At 39.5% G+C, this 20,892-nt stretch overlaps 1 long non-coding RNA gene across 6 annotated transcripts; it reads right to left on the bottom strand.

Annotated features, from left to right (window-relative positions):
* Positions 1-935: 935 nt before the first annotated feature.
* LOC102977285 (uncharacterized) lies at positions 936-20,888 on the bottom strand. Of its 6 annotated transcripts, none has more exons than XR_008616439.1 (7): positions 20,807-20,888; positions 19,402-19,505; positions 11,757-11,824; positions 6,739-6,848; positions 6,041-6,086; positions 2,192-2,306; positions 936-1,698 (listed from the first exon to the last, which is right to left on the bottom strand). It is a non-coding gene; the product is annotated as an uncharacterized lncRNA (long non-coding RNA). The 6 variants fall into 6 exon arrangements; XR_008616437.1 differs by lacking the exon at positions 20,807-20,888 and adding an exon at positions 20,227-20,475; XR_008616438.1 differs by lacking the exon at positions 20,807-20,888 and adding an exon at positions 19,926-20,475.
* Between the last annotated feature and the right edge of the window lie 4 nt (positions 20,889-20,892).

Genomic DNA, 20,892 nt, shown 5'->3' on the forward strand with positions numbered 1-20,892 from the left:
TGGAGGAGTGGTGGGGTGAAAACTAGACTGGATGAAGAGTGAATGGATACACCATTGGTAGGAGTGTAAACTGATACAACCACTCTAGAAAATGTTGGCCATTTTCTAGTAAAGCTGAACTACCCACATACTCTAGGTCCAGCAATTTTAGGTGTCTATCCCAGAGTGGTAGTTCCCACAATGTGGTCTGGGGATCCTGAAGGCAGGGATGCGGGGTGGGGGAGCCAAAACCATAATACTAGAAATATGTTATTTGCTTCTTTTACTCTTATTCTCTCAAGTACGTAGAGTGGAGTTTTCCAGAGGCTACATGACATGTAATATCACAACAGATTGAATGCAGAAGCAGATATGAGAATCCAGCTGTCTTCTATTAAGCCATACAGTAAAGAGATTTGCAAAAATGTAAAACAATGCCACTCTTCTCACTATATTCTTTTTGTTTTGGAAAATATAGTTATTCATAAAAATGTTACTTTTGTTAAATGTAATTGGCTTATTATTTTAAAATTAATATATTTAAGCTTTCTCAGTTTTAATTTCTAATACAGCAAGTATCAATTGGTATAACCCACATACGCCAAAGCTTTTTAGGGTCTGCAGTGATTTTTAAGAATGTAAAGGAAGTCGTGAGACCAGAAAGTTTGAGAATCGCTCCCCTAGAGAAATCCTCACGTGTCCTGGGAGACACTACAAGAGTGTTCACCAAAGCCTGTTTGAAACAGCAAGAAACAGAAACAAGAAAATAAAATGAATAAATTGAGACATATTTATACAATGGAAAACTATAATTAAATAAATGAATGAACTCCAGCTACATGTATCAACATGGATAAAACTCAGGAAACCTAATACTGATTCAAAAAAGTCATGAAAGAATATGTTTATATAAAGTTGAACAACATTCAAAATTATACAATATATGGATGCAGTAATATGTTGTAAAACCATACAAAAAAGCAAGGCATGAAAAATGACACTGGTTACCTCAGGGAGGGGAAGGAGATGTGACTGGGGAGGGCTACATGGCGGGTTTTGTCATTCAGAAATGATTTGTTTTTGAAGCTGGGTGATGGGCACAGGTACATAGGTATTTGTTTTATAATTTATTCAAACTGTACAGATATGTATATTATAAAATTTATAATGTATTATCATGAAAAATAAATAAAATTTTAAAAGCAGGAATAATTGGATAGAGTGCTGGTGGGAGGGTAGATTGTTACACGACCCTCCCTGAGGTCAGAGGGAATAAAACACTGCCCCCCATCCTGCTGAAGTGGAGCTAGGTGTGTAGGCGATTTCCTTGTGAAACATGGCTGTGAATGGGAACAGAGCCCAGAGAGCTAAGGTGATGGTAGGAGGAGGGGCAAAGAATGATTTTTCTAAGATGGGAGATACTAGACTATGCTTGTTTGCTGCTGGGAAAGACTCAGAGACCATAGAGAGGGACCTGACGGGAACACAGAAGAGAAAAGGAATAATGGAAGGGAAAGGAGAGGCTGGGGTCTGGGGCACTTGGCCTCAGAGAGAAGGAGAGGTCCTCAGGCCCTTCATTGTAACAGGAAGGAATGAAACAAAAGATGAACACAGATACTGGGAGGTTTAGAGATTCAGTGGTGGGAAGATGAAAGTCCTGGAACAATTCTCCCATGTCTGATGGCTTTTATTTTGTCACTGAAGCATAAGATCATTTTTCTGTAGAGAGAACAGAAATATTAGTCAGTCTTTCTTAATAGCATGGTTGACAGAAATTTTTTACTATTGATAGTTTAGAAAAGTTTCAGCTTTACAATAATGTACATTTTTAGGACTATTGTCAAATTTGGGAAAACCTGTTTAGTTTCTTTCATATATGAGCTGTAAGATGTCAAGGCATTTCAATTTTCTTATAGAGTGAAGAGTACACATCTTCAGTACTCTTTGATTTTTCGCTGATTGTTAAGAGGGCCTTGGAAGAGACAAATGAGGGACCCTCAAGCTTCACTGACCTCTCTGTAAATCTCTTTGGCCTCTTTGAACTACTTTCTCCTCCAGGAAGCATTCTCTGATTTTCTCTGGCCGAGGTTCTCCCACAGGGCTTTATTCCTGTCACTCACAGGACTTTTCTCACTCTCTCTGAGGTAGCCAGGTCATCCTCCTTCGCTAGATAGAGGGAGCTCCAGAGGGTAAGGAGTCAGGACACACTTACCTTGGTTAAGCAGTCTTCCATCAGTCTGTGAGTGAGTCTTCACTAGAGCAGTGTGGCATGGTGGTCAAACATGTAGGCCTTGGAGGCAGGCAGACTGGAATTTGATTTTTTGCACCTTGGGTGTACAGAAAGAACAGGGTTCATCCTAATCCTTGGTTCATGACATACTCTCACCATTGGTCCAGGCTGGGGCTTCACTCCTAGCTCTTCTGTGTGACCCTGGGTAAGTTACTCATTGCTCTAAGTCTCAGTTTCCCCATCTGTAAATTGGGGGGGATGATAATAATACCTACTACATCAGAGTTGTGAGGATTCAATAACATAATCCATGAAACGCATGCACAGTCCCCAGTACCTAATGTTTAATAAATGGTAGCCCTCCACATGATTGGGAGTATACTGTAGGTGGAGGATACAGTATTGCATAACAAAGGCCCAGGCCCTGCCTTCCTGAGCTCACAGCCTATTGGGTACCACACAGCCCAGTGCCAGCTCTGATATATCTGAGACTTGTGAGTGGTTGTTGAATCAAAATTACTTCATTCTGTGCCTCTATTTATTTTTTACTGTCACCCCAGTTCACCATCACTGTCACCACCTTTCAGATGTCTCCCATCTCTCTTATTTTGCTCTCTCTTGTCTTTCTGTTTACATCTCTCTGGTGGTTTCTCTTTCCTATCTCTCCTATTCTCTCTCAATCTCTCCCCTTCTTGCTCTTGCTCTCAGTCTCTCTCCATTGCCTCTGTTGGGGGTTGCCTTGTCTCCATCCTGTCCCCATCTAACTTATGGTTCTCTTGGTCTGTGTCTCCATCCTCACATATATAATAACATATTACCCTACCTCATCTGTTTCTGAATTTTTGTTCCAAAATTTGTGTCTTTTCTGTTTCTCTTTCAATTTCCTTTGGCTCCTTGGCCTCTTTTCTGTCCACCCCTCTGTCTCCATCACTCTGTACCTATTTATCTTATCTCTGGCTGTCTCCCAGTTCTCATCTTTCTATTTATGTTGCTGCATTCATCTGTCTCTGTTCCCCACCTATCTTTCTCTATTTCAATTCTCACCTTTCTGTTCCAGTCTCTGTCTTCACCCCAGCCTCCCACCCCCTCACAACTAACATTTACATTCTCTTTGTTTCTCTCTAACACACATAACCCTATGTTGGTCTTCTTGCCCTTGTTTCCCTCTTTGAGTCTCTCCTCATCTATCACCCCTTTTCTACCTCTGTTACCATCTCTCTTGCTGGGTGGCTCTCCTCATGTGCCTGTCTCTTGTTTCCATCTTTCTGTCCCTATGTGTGTTTCATCTGTTTGCCATCTTGTCCCCAGCTCCCTGTCTGTATCTCTCTGTCACTGACAGAGTAGTCAAGAGTATGGCCTCTGGCGTTAGATTGTTTGGATTCCAATCCTAGTTGTGCTGCTGACTTGCTGTGCCTCAGTGTTCTCATCTGTAAAACAGGGCTGATAACAGTACCTGCTTCAGTGTTACCAAGAGCATTAAATGAACTAACACATGTACAGCTTGTAGAACCATGCCTCAAATATAACAAATGCTCAAAAATATTAGCTCCTAAAAATAAATAACAAGGACCTACTATAGCACAGGGAACTGTATTCAATATCTTGTAATAACCTATAATGGAAAAGAATATGAAAGACTATATATACCTATATATTTATATATATATAATTGAACCACTTTGCTGTACACCTGAAACATTGTAAATCAACTATACTTCAATTAAAAAAATATTAGCTTCTATATCATCAACCTCTTCCTCCTCCTCAACACCATCTCCGTTTCTATCTTTGTCTAACTAATCCCAGTCACTCTCTTTATCTACCTGGCGGTTATCATCTCTGTGTCTCTCTCTATCCACCTGGCTGTTATCATCTCTGTGTCTCTATCCTCATGTTTTATGTAACAGCCTTTCTGACCCCAATCTCTGTGTCTCTGTCCCCATCTCTCTCTCTCTCCCTACATTCCAGCCTCATTTCTGTCAGTCCCTCTTTTTCTACCCTGCCCATTCCATCTGTCTGTACATCTCTCTGTCCCCAACCTTCTTTGCTTCTTTATCACCATTTCTGACTATCTGTTCCTACCATTCAGGCCCTATTTCTTGGTCTCTGTCTCTTTATCTCCTTGTTCTCATTTCTCTATACCCCTGTTCCCATATCTTTGTTTATCTATTTCTTTATAAAAATCTTATTCTGTTTCTTTCTCCTCATCTCCATGTGTCTTCTTCTGGCCTCTCTGGACAATTTAGATTGGAATTGGTCTGGTAGATAACGTGGAGCTATAAAAGGGTTTAGGAGGAAGCAGTAGGCCTGGCAAGAGGCAAGTGGCAGGGTGTGGAATTTCATGGCTCTGCCAAATCCTCCTGAAAGACGTGGCCTCTGAGGTCAAGGTTAGCATAAACCCCCTCAACTCAGCCTCTTCAAGAAAGACAAAGAATGCTGCAGTTATTGGGAGGACCAGGAAGGGGTATTTTTCTGAGTGAAATTCCATCCGGAAGCTGGAATCCAGAGCATTTCCTGTTGTAATGTTTCTTCCAGACTTGGAGAGTCTGAACTTGCCACGTAGCATGTGCACTGCATACATATATTTCTACAGTAAAACACAGAGATGCATACATAATCCCCAACCCTCAGAGATGCAGACATGTGCAGAGACATAAAGATACACATAGAATCAAGAACCCTCACAGTTGCAGATACTCCAAGACATGGAAAAGCACACAGAATCAATTACCAGCTGGCAGAGATGCTGATGTACACAGGGACATTGAGAGAACCATGGAAATACCCCCATCACAGCTCACGGACCCATGCAAACAGATACAGAAAAATAACTACACAGAAAAATTGTTCTTTTTCAGCCTGACATTTTCATATAAACAGAAACACACCAGAGCATCATGTATAAAAACACACCTTTATAGAAGTGTGCACATTCATACATAATCACAAATATCCAAAGCAACAGAGAATCACATATAGCCATTGCTTTGCTGAAAGTGTAGAGGTAGCCAAACTTCCTCTGGCCCCCAAATGACAGACATGCTGCTCCTCTTGTGCCCTCCTCTCTGTGAAGGCACCACCAAGTACTCAAGCCAGAAACCTGACTGCTAGGAACTAGGCAGAAATAATTGGAAAGATCTAGGTAAAGTTTTTTCCTAGAAAAATATAAAGTGATAAAAATGGCATAGGAAGTAGAGAACTTGAATAGACCACTAGGCATTAATGAAACTGAAATGGTAGGTAAGGACATCCCTTCCACCCAAATCCAGGCCCAGATGGATTTACAGGTATAGTGTGCGGGACTCTCAGGAGTTACTTCTCTTCTTATACAACTTATTCCAGAAAATAGAAAAGGAGAGAAAGCTGCCTAGCTCATTTTATTTGTCTAGTAAAATCTTGAAGTCTTGATTTTAAAAACAGATAAGGACAATTAAAGAAAATTATGGGCTCATTTCACTTATGAATATGATGCATAAATCTTAAATAAAATATTAGCTAACAGAATTCAACAGTATTTAAAAAATACATGACAATCAAATGGAGTTAATTCCAAGAATGCAAGGAGAAAGCATTCAAACTCAGAAAAATCTATCAATGTAATTTACCACATGAATAGACTAAGGGAGAATAATTGTATAAGTATCTCAATTAATGTAGAAAAAGTATGTTACATGCCTACTTATGATGAAAACTCTTTAAAAAATACGAATAGAAGGAAAATTTCTTAACTTCGTGAAGGTTACATACCAAAATTTTACAGCATATTTTGCAGTAAATGGAGAAACTTAAGATGCATTTCCTTGAAGATTAAGAATAAGACTAGATACTTACTCTCACCAACTACTGTTTAACATAGAACTGGAAGTCTTGTTTAATACTATAAAGGGAGAAAAAGAAATGAGACGTGTAAGGACTGGAAGAGAAGAGATAAAACCAACAGATTCAACTGACATACTATTAGAATTAAAAAGAGTTCAGCAAGTTGCTAGGTACAAAATCAACTTATAAAAATCAATAACATTTCTTTACATTAGCAATAAACAACTAGAAAAAACAAGATACCTAAAATTAATCACTAGACCAAAGTATAAACTTTTCTAAATGTCAGGACAAAAAAAATCAGAAAAAATCCACATTCACAGAAAGATAGACAAGATGAAAAGGCAGAGGGCTATGTACGAGATGAAGGAACAAGATAAAACCTCAGAAAAACAATTAAATGAAGTGGAGGTAGGAAAGCTTCCAGAAAAAGAATTCAGAATAATGACAGTGAAGATGATCGAGGAATTCAGAAAAAGAACGGAGGCAAAGATAGAGAAGATGCAAGAAATGTTTAACAAAGACCTAGAAGAATTAAAAAACAATGGAACAGAATAAAGAAAAAAGAATGAAAAGAAATGGAGACAGCCTAAGAGACCTCTGGAACAACATTAAACACAACAACATTCGCATTATAGGGGTCCCAGAAGAAGAAGAGAGAGAGAAAGGACCCGAGAAAATATCTGAAGAGATTATAGTAGAAAACTTACCTAACATGGGAAAGGAAATAGCCACCCAGGTCCAGGGAGCGCAGACAGTCCCAGGCAGGATAAACCCAAGGAGAAACACCCCGAACACATAGTAATCAAACTGAAGAAAACTAAAGACAAAGAAAAATTATTGAAAGCAACAAGGGAAAATTACAAATAACATACAAGGGAACTCCCATAAGGTTAACAGCTGATTTCTCAGCAGAAACTACAAGCCAGAAGGGACTGGCATGATATATTTAACGTGATGAAAGGGAAGAATCTACAACCAAGATTACTCTACCTGATGCAAATGGAAATCAAAAGAAAGCTGGAGTAGCAATACTCATATCAGATAAAATAGACTTTAAAATAAAAATGTTAGGGCTTCCCTGGTGGTGCAGTGGTTGTGAGTCCGCCTGCCGATGAAAGGGACACGGGTTTGTACCCCAGTCCGGGAAGATCACACATGCCACGGAGCGGCTAGGCCCGTGAGCCATGGCCGCTGAGCCTGTGTGTCCGGAGCCTGTGCTCCGCAATCAGAGAGGCCACAACAGTGAGAAGCCCGCATACCACAAAAAAAAAAAAAATGTTATAAGAGACAAGGAAGGACACTACATAATGATCAAGGGATCAATCCAATAAAAAGATATAACAATTATAAATATATATGCACCCGACATAGGAGCACCTCAATACATAAAGCAACTGCTAACAGCTCTAAAAGAGGAAATCAACAGCAACACAATAATAGTGGGGGATTTTAACACCTCACTTACACCAATGGACAGATCATCCAAACAGAAAATTAATAAGGAAACACAAGCTTTAAATGACACAACAGACCAGATATATTTAATTCTCTATGCCAATAAAATGGACAACCTGGAAGAAATGGAGAAATTCTTAGAAAGGTATAACCTTCCAAGACTGAACCAGGAAGAAACAGAAAATATGAACAGACCAATCACAAGTAATGAAATTGAAACTGTGATTAAAAGTCTTCCAACAAACAAAAGTCTAGGACCAGATAGCTTCATGGGTGAAGTCTATCAGACATTTAGAGAAGAGCTAACACCCATCCTTCTCAAACTCTTCCAAAAAAACGGCAACAGAGGACTTTTCCTGGGCCTCAGTTTCCTTTTCTGTTTAAACAAATGGGAAGAGTAATAGGGCAGGGGCGGGCACGCAGTGAGGTCATGTGAGTCTCCTGCTTAGTGCAGGGCCTGGCAGATGGATGGTATGTGCTCAGTCAGTGGGTGCCATTGTCATTATGATCCGTTTCTGGGAATTCCTCTGTGGGTGAGCGTCTAGGTGGCAACTTATGCACCTACAGTCAAGGTTACGAGCCTACTTGGTGCCCATTTCTGTGCTAAGATTTGGGGACGGAGTGTGGTAGTGGACGCCATAATATTACTGCCCAGGTTCCCCTTTAAGAAAGCACCTTCTGGGACTTCCCTGGTGGTCCAGTGGTGAAGAATCCGCCTTCCAATGCAGGGGAGGTGGGTTCGATCCCTGGTCAGGGAACCAAGATCCCACATGCCGCTGTGCAACTAAGCACCTGCGCCACAACTACTGAGCTCGCGTGCCTCAACGAGAGAGCCTGCGTGCCGCAAACTACAGAGCCCATGCGCCCTGGAGACCGCGCACCACAACTAGAGAGAGAGAGAACCCATGCGCCACAACTAGAGAGAGAGAATCTGCGCGCCACAACTAGAGAGAAGTCCGCGCACTACAACGAAGAGCCCGCGCACCGCAATGAAAGACTGCACCTCAACGAAGATCCCGTGTGCTGCAGCTAAGACCTGAGGCAGCCAAAAGTAAATAAATAAATAATAAATAAATCTTAAAAAAAAAAAAAAAAAGAAGAAACCACTTGCTGTCCTGGTTTGTGGAGTGCTTTCAGGGGCCCCCTCCAGCTATTAGCACCTTCAGGGGTGCCTCAGCTACAGAGAGTGCCTCGGTCAAAGTCATGCCCTTCCAGTGACCTTTTAATATAGGGGTATAGAGTCCTAGGCACCTAGGCCCACCTCTGGACTACTCTGTGGAAGGCTGAGTAATGCCCCACAGCCTCCCAAGATGTCCACGTCCTAGTTCTGGGAATCTGTGAACACGTGTGTCACCTCACATGGCGAAAGGGACTGTGCAGATGTGATTAAATTAGGGATCTGGAGATGGAGAGATATACCATGTTCTTGGATTGTAAGAATTAATACTGTGAAAATGACTATACTACCAAAAGCAATCTACAGATTCAATGCAATCCCTATCAAATTTCCAATGGCAGTTTTTACAGAACTAGAATAAAAAATCTTAAAACTTGTATGGAGACACAAAAGACCCAGAATAGCCAAAGCAGTCTTTTTTCTTTTTTAATTTATTTATCTTATTTTTGGCTGCATTGGGTCTTTGTTCCTGTGCGCGGGCTTTTCTCTAGTTGCAGCAAGTGGGGGTTACTCTTCCTTGCGGTGCACAGTGTTCTCATTGCAGTGGCGTCTCTTGTTGTGGAGCATGGGCTCTAGGCGTGCAGGCTTCAGTAGTTGCAGCATGCGGGATCAGTAGTTGTGGCTTGTGGCTCTGGAGCGCAGGCTCAGTAGTTGTGTTGCATGGGCTTAGCTGCTCTGTGGCATGTGGGATCTTCCTGGACCAGGGCTCGAACCCGTGTCCACTGCATTGGCAGGTGGATTCTTAACCACTGCACCACCAGGGAAGCCCTACCCAAAGCAGTCTTGAGGGAAAAAAGTGGAGCTGGAGGAATCAGACTCCCTGACTTCAGACTATAGTACAAAGCTACAGTAATCAAGACAATATGGTACTGGCACAAAACCAGAAATATAGATCAATGGAACAGGATAGAAAGCCCAAACATAAACCCACGCACCTGTGGTCAACTAATCTATGACAAAGGAGGCAAGGATATACAATGTTGAAAAGACAGTCTCTTCAATAAGTGGTGCTGGGAAAACTGGACAGCTATATGTAAAAGAATGAAATTAGAACACTCCGTAACATCATACACAAAAATAAACTCAAAATGGATTAGAGACCTAAATGTAACACCGACACTATAAAACTGTTAGAGGAAAACATAGCTTCCTATGTTTATGTCAAACACTCTGACATAAATCACAGCATGATCTTTTTTGATCTACCTCCTAGAGTAATGGAAATAAAAACAAAAATAAACAAATGGAACCTAATGAAACTTAAAAGCTTTTGTAAAGCAAAGGAAACTACAAACAAGATGAAAAGACAAGCCTCAGAATGGAAGAAAATATTTGCAAATGAATGAACTGACAAAGGATTAATCTCCAAAATATATAAACAGCTCACGCAGCTCAATATTAAAAAAACAAACAACCCAATCGAAATCTGGGCAGAAGACCTAAATAGACATTTCTCCAAAGAAGACATATAGATGGCCAAGAAGCACATGAAAAAAGCTGCTCAACATCACTAATTATTAGAGAAATGCAAATCAAAACTACCATGAGGTATCATCTCACACCAGGTAGAATGGGCATCATCAGAAAATCTACAAACAACAAATGCTGGAGAGGGTGTAGAGAAAAGGGAACCCTCTTGCACTGCTGTGGGAATGTAAATTGATATAGCCAATATGGAGACCAGTATGGCGGTTCCTTAAAAAACTAAAAATAGAATTACCATATGACCCAGCAATCCCACTACTAGGCATATACTGAGAGAAAACCATAATTCATAATGACACATGCACCCCAATGTTCATTGCAGCACTATTTACAATAGCCAGGTCATGGAAGCAAGCTAAATGCCCATTGACAGACTAATGGATAAAGAAGATGTGGTACATATATACAAGGGAATATTACTCAGCCATAAAAAGGAACGAAATTGGGTCATTTGTAGTGAGGTGGATGGATCTAGAAACTGTCATACAGAGTGAAGTAAGTCAGAAAGAGAAAGACAAATATCATATATTAACACATATGTGTGGAATGTAGAAAAATGGTACAGATGAACCGGTTTGCAGGGCAGAAATAGAGACACAGATGTAGAGAACAAACATATGGACACCAAGGGGGCAAAGTGGCGGGGGCATGGTGGTGTTGTGATGAATAGGGAGATTGGGATTGACATATATACACAAGTATGTATAAAATGTATAACTAATAAGAACCTGCTGTATAAACGAATAAATAAAATTCATAAATTCAAAAAATAAAAGAAAACAAAAAAAACTGAGCGTTAACTGATAAAAAAATCAATAAAAATAGACTACATAGTAACATGATTTTAATATATAAAAATATAGCTAACAATAAAACTTAAAATAATGTGACAATATTAACACCAAACATCTTTTGTATCAGTAAATATAAATGGTCTTAGCTCATCTATTTAAAGAAAAACATTTTTCTATTGGATCCCTGAGCAAAACCCAACTACTGTATTCAAGAGAGTCAACTAAAACAAATAGATTCAGAGAGGTTAAAAATACAAGAAGGGCAAAGGTATACCAGTCAAATGCAAATAAAGAAAGCAGAGGTTGTAATCTTAATTTTCAGCCCAGTTAGAAAGTCAGAATGAAAGGCATTAATTGACTGTCAATGTCATGAAAAGGAAAGACTAAGGAACTGTCCACAGGTTGGAGGAGATGATGACTAAATGCAATGTGGGATTCTGGTTTGGAGCCTGGAACAGAAAAAGTATATTAGTGGAAAAACTGGTGAAATCTGAATAAAGTCAGGAGTTTAGTTAATAGCAATGTACTAATGCTAATCTCTTAGTTTTCACAGATGTAGTCATATAAGATAGTAACATGAGGGGCAACTAGATGAAGGGTTCTATAAAACTAAAATTATTCTGAAATAAAAAGCTTATTACAAAAAAGCATTAATTGAGATAAAAAAGGCCACAATTCACAATGAAAATATAAAGTTATGAGTATTTTTGTATCAAATAACATAGCAACTTTCACAAAGCTGAAATATTAAGAGATACAAGGAGAAATAGATAATAGATTGAAACACACTAAAAACAGGAGAAATTTAACTCACCTTTCTCATTCCAGGACAGATCAAATGAACAACAACAGCAACAAAAACCCAGTAAGAATATAGAAAACCTAAACAACAAAATCAATATTAGGCCAAGAAGAAAATCTCAATAAATTCCAAAAGGCAGAACTAATACTGACAATGTTCTCTGATCACAACTGGATAAAAGTAGAAATGAATGTAAAAAAGATCTTCCATCTGAATATATAAAAACTCTCTGTCAAACAATTATTGGGTCAAAGGGCAAACTCAAACCAAAATTGCTGAATTTCTAGACAGTAATAATAATGAAAACATTACATATCAGAAACTATGGGTACAGATAAAGCAGCAGTCAGAGAAAAGTTCATTGCCTCAAAATACTTATATTAAAAACAAGGGAAAAATTAAATGAACCCAACTCAGAAAGTTAGTGAAAGAGAAACAGAATAAACTTAAGGGGAACAGAAGGAAAGAATTAACAAAGAGAAAAGTTCAAATAAAGGAGTTAGAAAACAGGTAACAGTAGAACTAATAAATAAATAGATTAACCAATTCTGTGAAAAAGAAATATATAAGCCATTAAATAATAATCAAGAAAAGGAGAGAGCACAAAGACACAAACCAGGAAATGAAAAGTTGGACATAACCATAGTAAGAGGACATTTTAAACATTATAAAGGACTTCCTCATACAACTCTGTGCAAATCGTTTTAAAGACCTTGAAGAAATGGAAAACATCCTAGGAAAATATATTTTACCAAAACTCTAAAAGAGAAAAGTCCATATAGACCAATTTCCATGGAAGAAATAGAAAAAGTTATAAAGAGCTACTTTCCCCCAAAAGCACTGGGCCATGATGATTTCACAGGGGAACTCTGCTAACACTGAAAAGCAGATCATTTGAATGTTATTTTTATTTTCCTGAGACTAGATAAAGAAGGAACACTTTCATATTCTTTTTATGAAGTGAGTATAACATTGATATCAAGATCTAACAAAGATTTCACAAGAAAAAGAAAATGATATAAACCAATTTTCACTTATGAATATTGATGCAAAATCCTAAATAAAATATTAGCAAACAGAATCCCTGACTATGTGGAGTTTATTTCCAAGAATGCAAAAATCATTCAATATTAGGAAATCCATTAATACAATCTAACATATTGTTGAATCTAAGGAGAAAAATCATATCATCATTTTCAGAGATGCCAAAGAACCATTTGACAAAATTCAATACCCATCCTTTACAAAAAATTCTTTATAAAAATTTCTTCCTTAATATAATTATGTCTGCCTATCTATCTATCTATCTATCTATCTATCTATCTATCTATCTATCTATCTATCTATCCATCCATCCATCCATCCCCAAATCCAGCAATCCAGCACTTCACTTAACCAGGAAACACTAGCAGCATTTATATGCTAAACTCACAAGGGTATCTACTCGCTCCACTACAATTTAACATTATATTGGAGGTAGCAAAAGCATTGTGATTAGAAAAGAAAAAGAAATTAGAAATTACAATTGGAATGGAGGAGGTAAAGCTATCATTACTTATAGATAAGACTGCAGAGCCAGAAAACCCAAGCAAACCAACAGAAAACTATTACAAACAAGAGAACTCAGCAAGGTAGCAGGATATAAAATTAATATATAGAAATCATTCAATTAGAAGATATATGGAAGAGAAGGCTCCATTTATCATAGCAACAAAAAAGACAAAATAACGTCTTAGTCTGTTGGGGCTGTTATAACAGAATACCACAGACTGGTTGGCTTATAAACAACTGAAATTTATTATTCACAGTTCTAGAGTCTGGGAAGTCCAAGATCAAGACACTCAAAGATTTTATGTCTGGGGAGGGCCCACTTCCTGGTTCATAGACAGCCATCTTCTCGCTGTGTCCTCACATGGCAGGAGTGGCAAGGGAGCTCTCTTAGGTCTCTTTTATAAGGGCACTAATCCCAGTCATGAGGGCTCCAATCTCATGATCTAATCACCTGCCAAAGGTCCTACCTCCAAACACTATCACATTGGGGGTTAGGTTTCAACGTAAAATTCGGGGGGTGGGGGAAGACACAAACATTCAGTCTATAGCAAATACCTAGAAACAAACTTAACAAGAAATGTCTAAATCCTTCAAGAGAAAACTTTTGTAACACTCTGAAGAAACAAATAGAAAGGCACCCCATTTCTTAAATAGGAAGACTCAAAATCATAAAGATGTAAAATTAATTTATAAATTTAGTATAAGCTAATTAAAATACCATATTTTTTCTTTTTCTGAAACTAGACAAGCTAAATTAAAGATCAAATGTTAAAATAACAAACAAGCACAGCCAGAATATCTCTGAAAAGGAAGAACAATGATGGGGGACTATTGCTACAATAATTCTCTATAAAAAACCAAAATGAATATTTAGATACCCAAACTCAGACAAGAGTCTATGGTCAGCTGAGAGGTTCTACACGCTGGATCAGGCTCTGTTGATCTCAACTCTGCCAGCTCATGTGTCTGCACTAAGTTGGTGGCTTGGCCGGAGGTTGGCTGCTATAGGATGCCTTGGCTGGGAGGACCAGGCTCATTTCTATATGTCTCTCACATCCCTCCAGCAGACTAGCCTGGGTATGTTCTCATAGCAGTGGCAGGGGTCCAAGAGAGGAAGAAGAATATGCAAGAGCTTTCTCAGGTCTCTGCTTATATCAAATTTGCTACTATCCTGTTGGTTGAAGTAAGTTATATGGCCAAACTCAGTCAGTATGGGAGGGCACTACCAAAGGGTGTGGAGACACATAAAAAATTGGGATCATTAATGCAATCTATCACAAAAGTACAAATCAAAATCTAGAATCCATAAAAGAAAACATAGATAAATTTGTTTACATAAAAATAAAGTAAAATTTGCTTGGGAAAAAATCCATTAGCAAAGTCAAAAGAACAACAAACTGGGAAAAAATACTGACAACTGATATCATTCACAAAGGTCCAATTTCTCTAATTATATAACAAGCTTGTAGAAATCGAGAAAATAAACAGAGCATATAAATAGACAACTCACAGGAAAAGACAAAAATGACCCTTAAACATATGAAAAGATGCTCAACCTCACTCATCATAAGAGAAATGTCAATTAAAACTACAGTGAGATACTTTTTCTCACCTATCACATTGTCAAAAATCCGAAGGTCTTTAATGATACACTTTCTGAGTGAGGTGGTGGTGAAACACATAAACTCATACATGGGTGGTAAGTGCAAAATGGTACACCTACGGAGGGAAATTTTGGCAATATCTACCAAAGTTACAAATGTGATTCTTAGAATTCATCCTATAGAAATATCTGCATACATATGAAATGTCTATTCATTATGGCACCATTTGTAATACCAAAGGACTGAAAATACCCTGAACATCCATCAGTAGGGTATTGCAGTCATTAAATAAACTATTACACATCCACATAATGTAACGACTTCTCAGTTTTCAACAGTTTCAAGTCATACTACATGACTTTCTATGTAGTGGAAACTTTCTAATACTCTGATATGTAAGGACCTGCAGGATGTATCACGTGAAAAAAGCAACATGTATAACTGTATGTATAGTATGTCACCTTTTGTGTAAGAAAGAGGGAGATGGAATAGGATATACATTTATACTTGTTTGTATCTGCATAAAGAAACACTGGAAGAATAAAAAAATAAATGAATAAAACTGGTAACTGTGGGCGGTGTGTATAGTGGCAACTGGGTAGAATGGACAAAGATGAGTGACAATTCTCAAAGTGTAATTTTTAGATAGTTTTGCTATTCAAAATGCGTGTATATTATCTATTCAAAAAATTAAAATATTCAGAATAGTAACAAAAACTGTAAAGTCACTAGGAATTAAATTAGTAAAAACACACAAAAATTCTAAAGAGAAAACTTTAAACTCTTAATAAAGAGCACAGATAGAAGGTGAACTGAACAAATGAGGAGACATTCCATGATCTTGGATGGGACAAGTTAATATTTTGATGGTGTCAACTCCCCCAAATTAATCTATAAATTCAGTGCAATCCTAATCAAAATTACAGTTGGATTTTTTGAAGAGCTTGATAAAATCTTTTTAAAATTTATGCAGAGATATAGTTAAGACAACCCAAAAGAAGACTAAAGAGGAGGGGACTTGCCCTATCAGATTTAAGATACGTTACAAAATATTAAAAACAAGGTGGTATTAGTACAAGAACAGAAACAGACCTATGTGTGTATGTTTCATAATATATGACAAAGGTGGCATGGTAAATCAATGAAAAAGGGATTGTTTAGTATTTGGTGGTGGGAAATGTGGCTCACTACATGGAAAAAATAAATTGCATACCTACCTATCACCACATATGAGTGTGGATTCTAAATGGATTAAAACCTAAAGGTGAAAGGTAAAACTATAAAGTTAATAGAAAAAAAATAGAAGAATTCTTTGTGACCTAGGAGGAGGGAACTACTTTTTAAGTAAAATCCCGCAAACCAAAAACCATAAAGCAAAAATGTGATGCATTTGACTACATTAAAATTAACATTTTCTGTTCAAAGATAGCTATCATGGGCTAAGTTAAAACAGGGGGAGATTCCTGTTGGTTTCAGGGGACTGAAACCAACAGGGGCCTAATAGCTAGACTATATAAGGAACTCTAGCAGATCAACAGGAAAGATAGAAACCCTAATAGAAAAAATGGCCCAACTATAAAAGCAGGCAATTTACAGAAGAGGCGTTTGACACACATCTAAAGAGATGCTCAAAAATTAATTAGTGGGAATGCCCTGGTGGTCCGGTGGTTAGGACTCTGTGCTTTCACTGCTGAGGGCGCAGGTTCAATCCCTGGTCGGGGGACTAAGATCCCACAAGCCGCGAGACACGGCCAAAAAAAATTAATTAATAACCAGAGAAATGTAAACTAAAACAAGGTAAGATATAGTAATACCTATTAAACCTATTAGACCAGTAAAAACTAGAAAGCTGGAAAATGTCAAGTGTCAGTGAGGATGTAGGGATCCAGGAATCTTTGTACACTGGTGGTAAAACTGGACTGGTGTAGCCATCCCAGAGAACCATTTAGCAGTATTAGTATTCTTAGTCAAACTAAGTATATGCACACTTTATGAGGCAATCATTCTGTTCCTGGGTATATGTTTCAAAAGAAATTCTCATACAGGCCAATAAGGAGACATGCACAAGGATGTTCATCACAGTATTACTTGTGGTGTCATGGAGCTGGAGGCAATCTTGCTGTCCATTATCAGGGGAATATTCAGGGAAAATGTGGTGAAGGCACACTGGTTAGCATGAGCAGTTAGAAACAATGGATTAGATGTATACACAGCAATATGGATAGGCTTTAAAAACAAAAGGCTGAATGAAAAAAGTAAGAAACAGACTGAGATACCATTTATATAAAACAAAAATGCACAGACACAAAACATTCTCCACAGTGGGACAACCTGGTGTTATGTGCCTCCTGAGAAGATACAATATGAAGTAAGAGGTATCCTCTAGGTACTGTTATTGCTCAAATTATTTAACCTGAATCTAATCATGTGGAAAGAGCAGATGAATCCAGATATTCTGTGTGACAGTCTACAAGAAACTGGCCTGGACTCTTGAAAAGTATCAGTGTAATCTCAAACACACAAAAAATCTAGGGGTACTATTTTAGATTAAAAGAAGTTAAAGTGCTACAACAACCAAACGTAATACACAAACCTTAATTAGATACTGGGATCAAAAAATAAGAGCAGGTCTAAGAACATTTTGGGCTCAATTGGAAAATCTGAATATAGGGTATCTTTGATGGTATTATTGAATTAGTAAGTTTTCTTAGGTGTGATAATGGTATTGTGGTTATGCAGGAGAATGTCCTTATTCTAGTAGATGTGTGCTGAAGCTTTTAGGGGTGAGCTGTTATACTGCCTGCAAGAAGATGCATACATATACATATAAAGAGAAGTAGAACAAATTTGGCAAAATATTAAGAGTATATGGGCTTTCATTGTACAGTTTTTTCAACTGTTCTGAATTTTGAAAAATGGAAAAATGAAAATTTTGGGGAACATGCATGTAAAACAACAATACATATTTTGCAAGAACACATATAAACAAAAAGATATGCATAAAACACTTTAAAATGCTTGCCTACATGAAGGAAATGAGAGTGGGAACTAGAGATGAAAGAGAATTTAAAAAACAACAAAAACCTCTCCCTAAAGTAACACTCACTCATTGAATACATGGAAAACAAAGAAAAGCACAATGAAGAAAACTAAATTCATTGATAATTTCATTTTCTCTGTCAGCAGTTCTCAAAATGTGGTACCTGGACTAGCAGCAGCAGCAGCTTCATCATCATCATCTTCTTCTTCTTCATCATCATCACCAGCACCACCACCACCAGCACCACCAGCACCACCACCAGCACCACCACCAGCAGCAGCAGCACCACCACCACCACCACCACCACCACCACCACCACCACCACCACCACCACCACCACCGCCACGGAACTTGTTAGAAATGCAAATTCCTGGGCTCTACTACAGACTTAACTAAAACACAATTCTGGGTGTGGGGCCCAGCATCTGGTATTTTAACAAGCTCTCCCAAGTGATTCTGCTGCAGCCCAAGTTTGAGAACCACTGATCTAGATTTAGACACCATTAATTTTGTTATAGATCCTCATAGTCTTTCTAAAAAAATATGAAATACTTCAGGCATACAAATACGTATGAAGAATAATATAGCACACACCCATGTACCTATTACCCAGATAAAATATTAGACAAACAGTCAAAGTCCTCTGTGTATTTCTCTCTCATTTTGTTCCCCAGAGGTAATCACCATTCTGCGTTTGGTGTTTAATTCGTTTAAAAAATATTGTTTACATATCTATGTAATTGATAAACAACATAGTGCATTGTTTTCTAGTTAAAAAAATCTATATAAATGGTCTCACACATCATGTATCCTTCCACAACTTGCATTTTATCACAGCATTATGTTTCTGAAATTTATCTGGATTGATAGACCCAATTCTGGTTCATTTTTTTCACTGTTGTATATAGTATTCTGTTGTGTGGCTATACCACTATTTATTTATTCTCCTTTTGGTGAACTTTTAGATTGTTGAGATTTTTTTCTCTATTACTAACAGTTCTGCAATGAATATTCTTTTCTTGATTGTTTTCTTTTTATCTTTATTTTGCAATGAATATTCTTGCACATGCCTCCTTGTGCATATGTTTAAGAATTTCTCTAGGACTTAACACATATATATATGTGTATATATATATATGCACATCTCTAACAGAATTGCTGGGTCCCAGGGCCATCTTTAACTATGCTGATTACTTCTTAATTGTTTTCCAAAGTAGTAATACCAATTTTCATTCCTATCAAAGACTTCATCACAAATTTTTTCCTCATGGTTTGTGCATTTGGGACTTTGTTTAAAAAGTCCTTCCACAGTCCTAGGTCACAAAGATATTCTCCACCCTCTCATATGGAAATAAATAGGGATCCAGTTTTATTTTTCTCGTTATGGTGAGCCAAATTTCCCAGCACTATCTACTAAAATGTCCATTTCCCATTGATTTGTGGTGTAGACCTGTAAACTTACCCATTTAACAAACATTTGCTGAAGCGTGCCTTGTACCAGTCTTGTGCTGGGTTCTGCTGAGGGCGCGAAGATATATGGCCCCTAGTCTCAGGGAGTTCACTCTCCTGTGGAGATACAGCCACATAAATGATTACAGTACTAAGTGATAAAGGCAACAAGGTGCTCTGAGTTTCTCACTCAGCTGGGAAAGTTCATAGAAGCCACAAGAGTTAGGTCTTAAAGAAAAAGGAAGAATTTGCTAATGCAGGGGGGAAGGTGAAGGTGGCCAGGGCCGGTTTGGGGTCCAGAGGAGTTGTGTTTCTCTAGGGTAAGAGTTTAGAAGCCTTCCATGGATGTAGGGGCAGTGAGTCCTTCGAATGTAAGAGGTAGGAGTAGGCAGAGGGAGTCATTTTCTGCCTGGATATGCTAGAGGTTGATATCCTTGGGGTAGAGGGGCTCGGCCTCACTCCAAAGTTTAGTCTAGAGAAAGAGGAGTGGCTGGAACTAAATTATCAGGAAGAAGACATTTTCAGACTAATAATTACTTTTTTAAGGGGGAGACCTCATTCTCCAGCCAGGTCAGGAGCTCCCTGAGATGACTTCTGAAGAAACCCTTACTTGCCCCCACTCCAGAGGTAAATCCATTCCCTCCAGCCGACGCTGCTCTGAGGCCTGAGGGAGGGAGGGAGGAGGAGGGGAAGAAGGCAAATGAGTGGGAGAGGCTTCCAGTTGTTCGGTTTGTAGGCCTGGCCGTGGATCTGCGCTGTGGCAGAAGGAGCTCTGAGTGGCTCCCTCAGGGTTTCTCTGGGACCCTGCAAGCCGGGACGGTTGCTGGGAGCAGCTAACCTAGTCATTTCAGGTGGGTATACTCAGCAAAACATGTGACCCTGGCGGCCATTTTCTCACACCCTGCCCGTCGCCATCTTCCGTTGTAGACAAAGGCACCGACCCCCCCACCCTTGTCTGATGCGGCCTTGGCGATCACTTGGTCACTAAGGTTCGAGAACACACATATTTAGGGCCAAGCAGACGCCCGCAGACAAGAACTTGGCTTACAAATAGGTTATAAGGCCACACCAGCCAACGAAGCCTCCCCGCCTCCCCGCCTCCCCGCCTCCCCGCCTCCCCGCCTCCCCGCCTCCCCGCCTCCCCGCCTCCCCGCCTCCCCGCCTCCCCGCCTCCCCGCCTCCCCGCCTCCCCGCCTCCCCGCCTCCCCGCCTCCCCGCCTCCCCGCCTCCCCGCCTCCCCGCCTCCCCGCCTCCCCGCCTCCCCGCCTCCCCGCCTCCCCGCCTCCCCGCCTCCCCGCCTCCCCGCCTCCCCGCCTCCCCGCCTCCCCGCCTCCCCGCCTCCCCGCCTCCCCGCCTCCCCGCCTCCCCGCCTCCCCGCCTCCCCGCCTCCCCGCCTCCCCCCTCGGCTATTTCCTTACCTTACTGAGCGGCCGGGAGGCGGGGCCAGCGCGGCCCTGGGGAAGAGACCGGAGGGAGCGAGCCGTAAATCCTAAGCCCCGCCCCC

The sequence above is a fragment of the Physeter macrocephalus genome, chromosome 21 (genome assembly GCF_002837175.3).
Source record: "Physeter macrocephalus isolate SW-GA chromosome 21, ASM283717v5, whole genome shotgun sequence".
Taxonomy (NCBI): Eukaryota; Metazoa; Chordata; class Mammalia; order Artiodactyla; family Physeteridae; genus Physeter; species Physeter macrocephalus.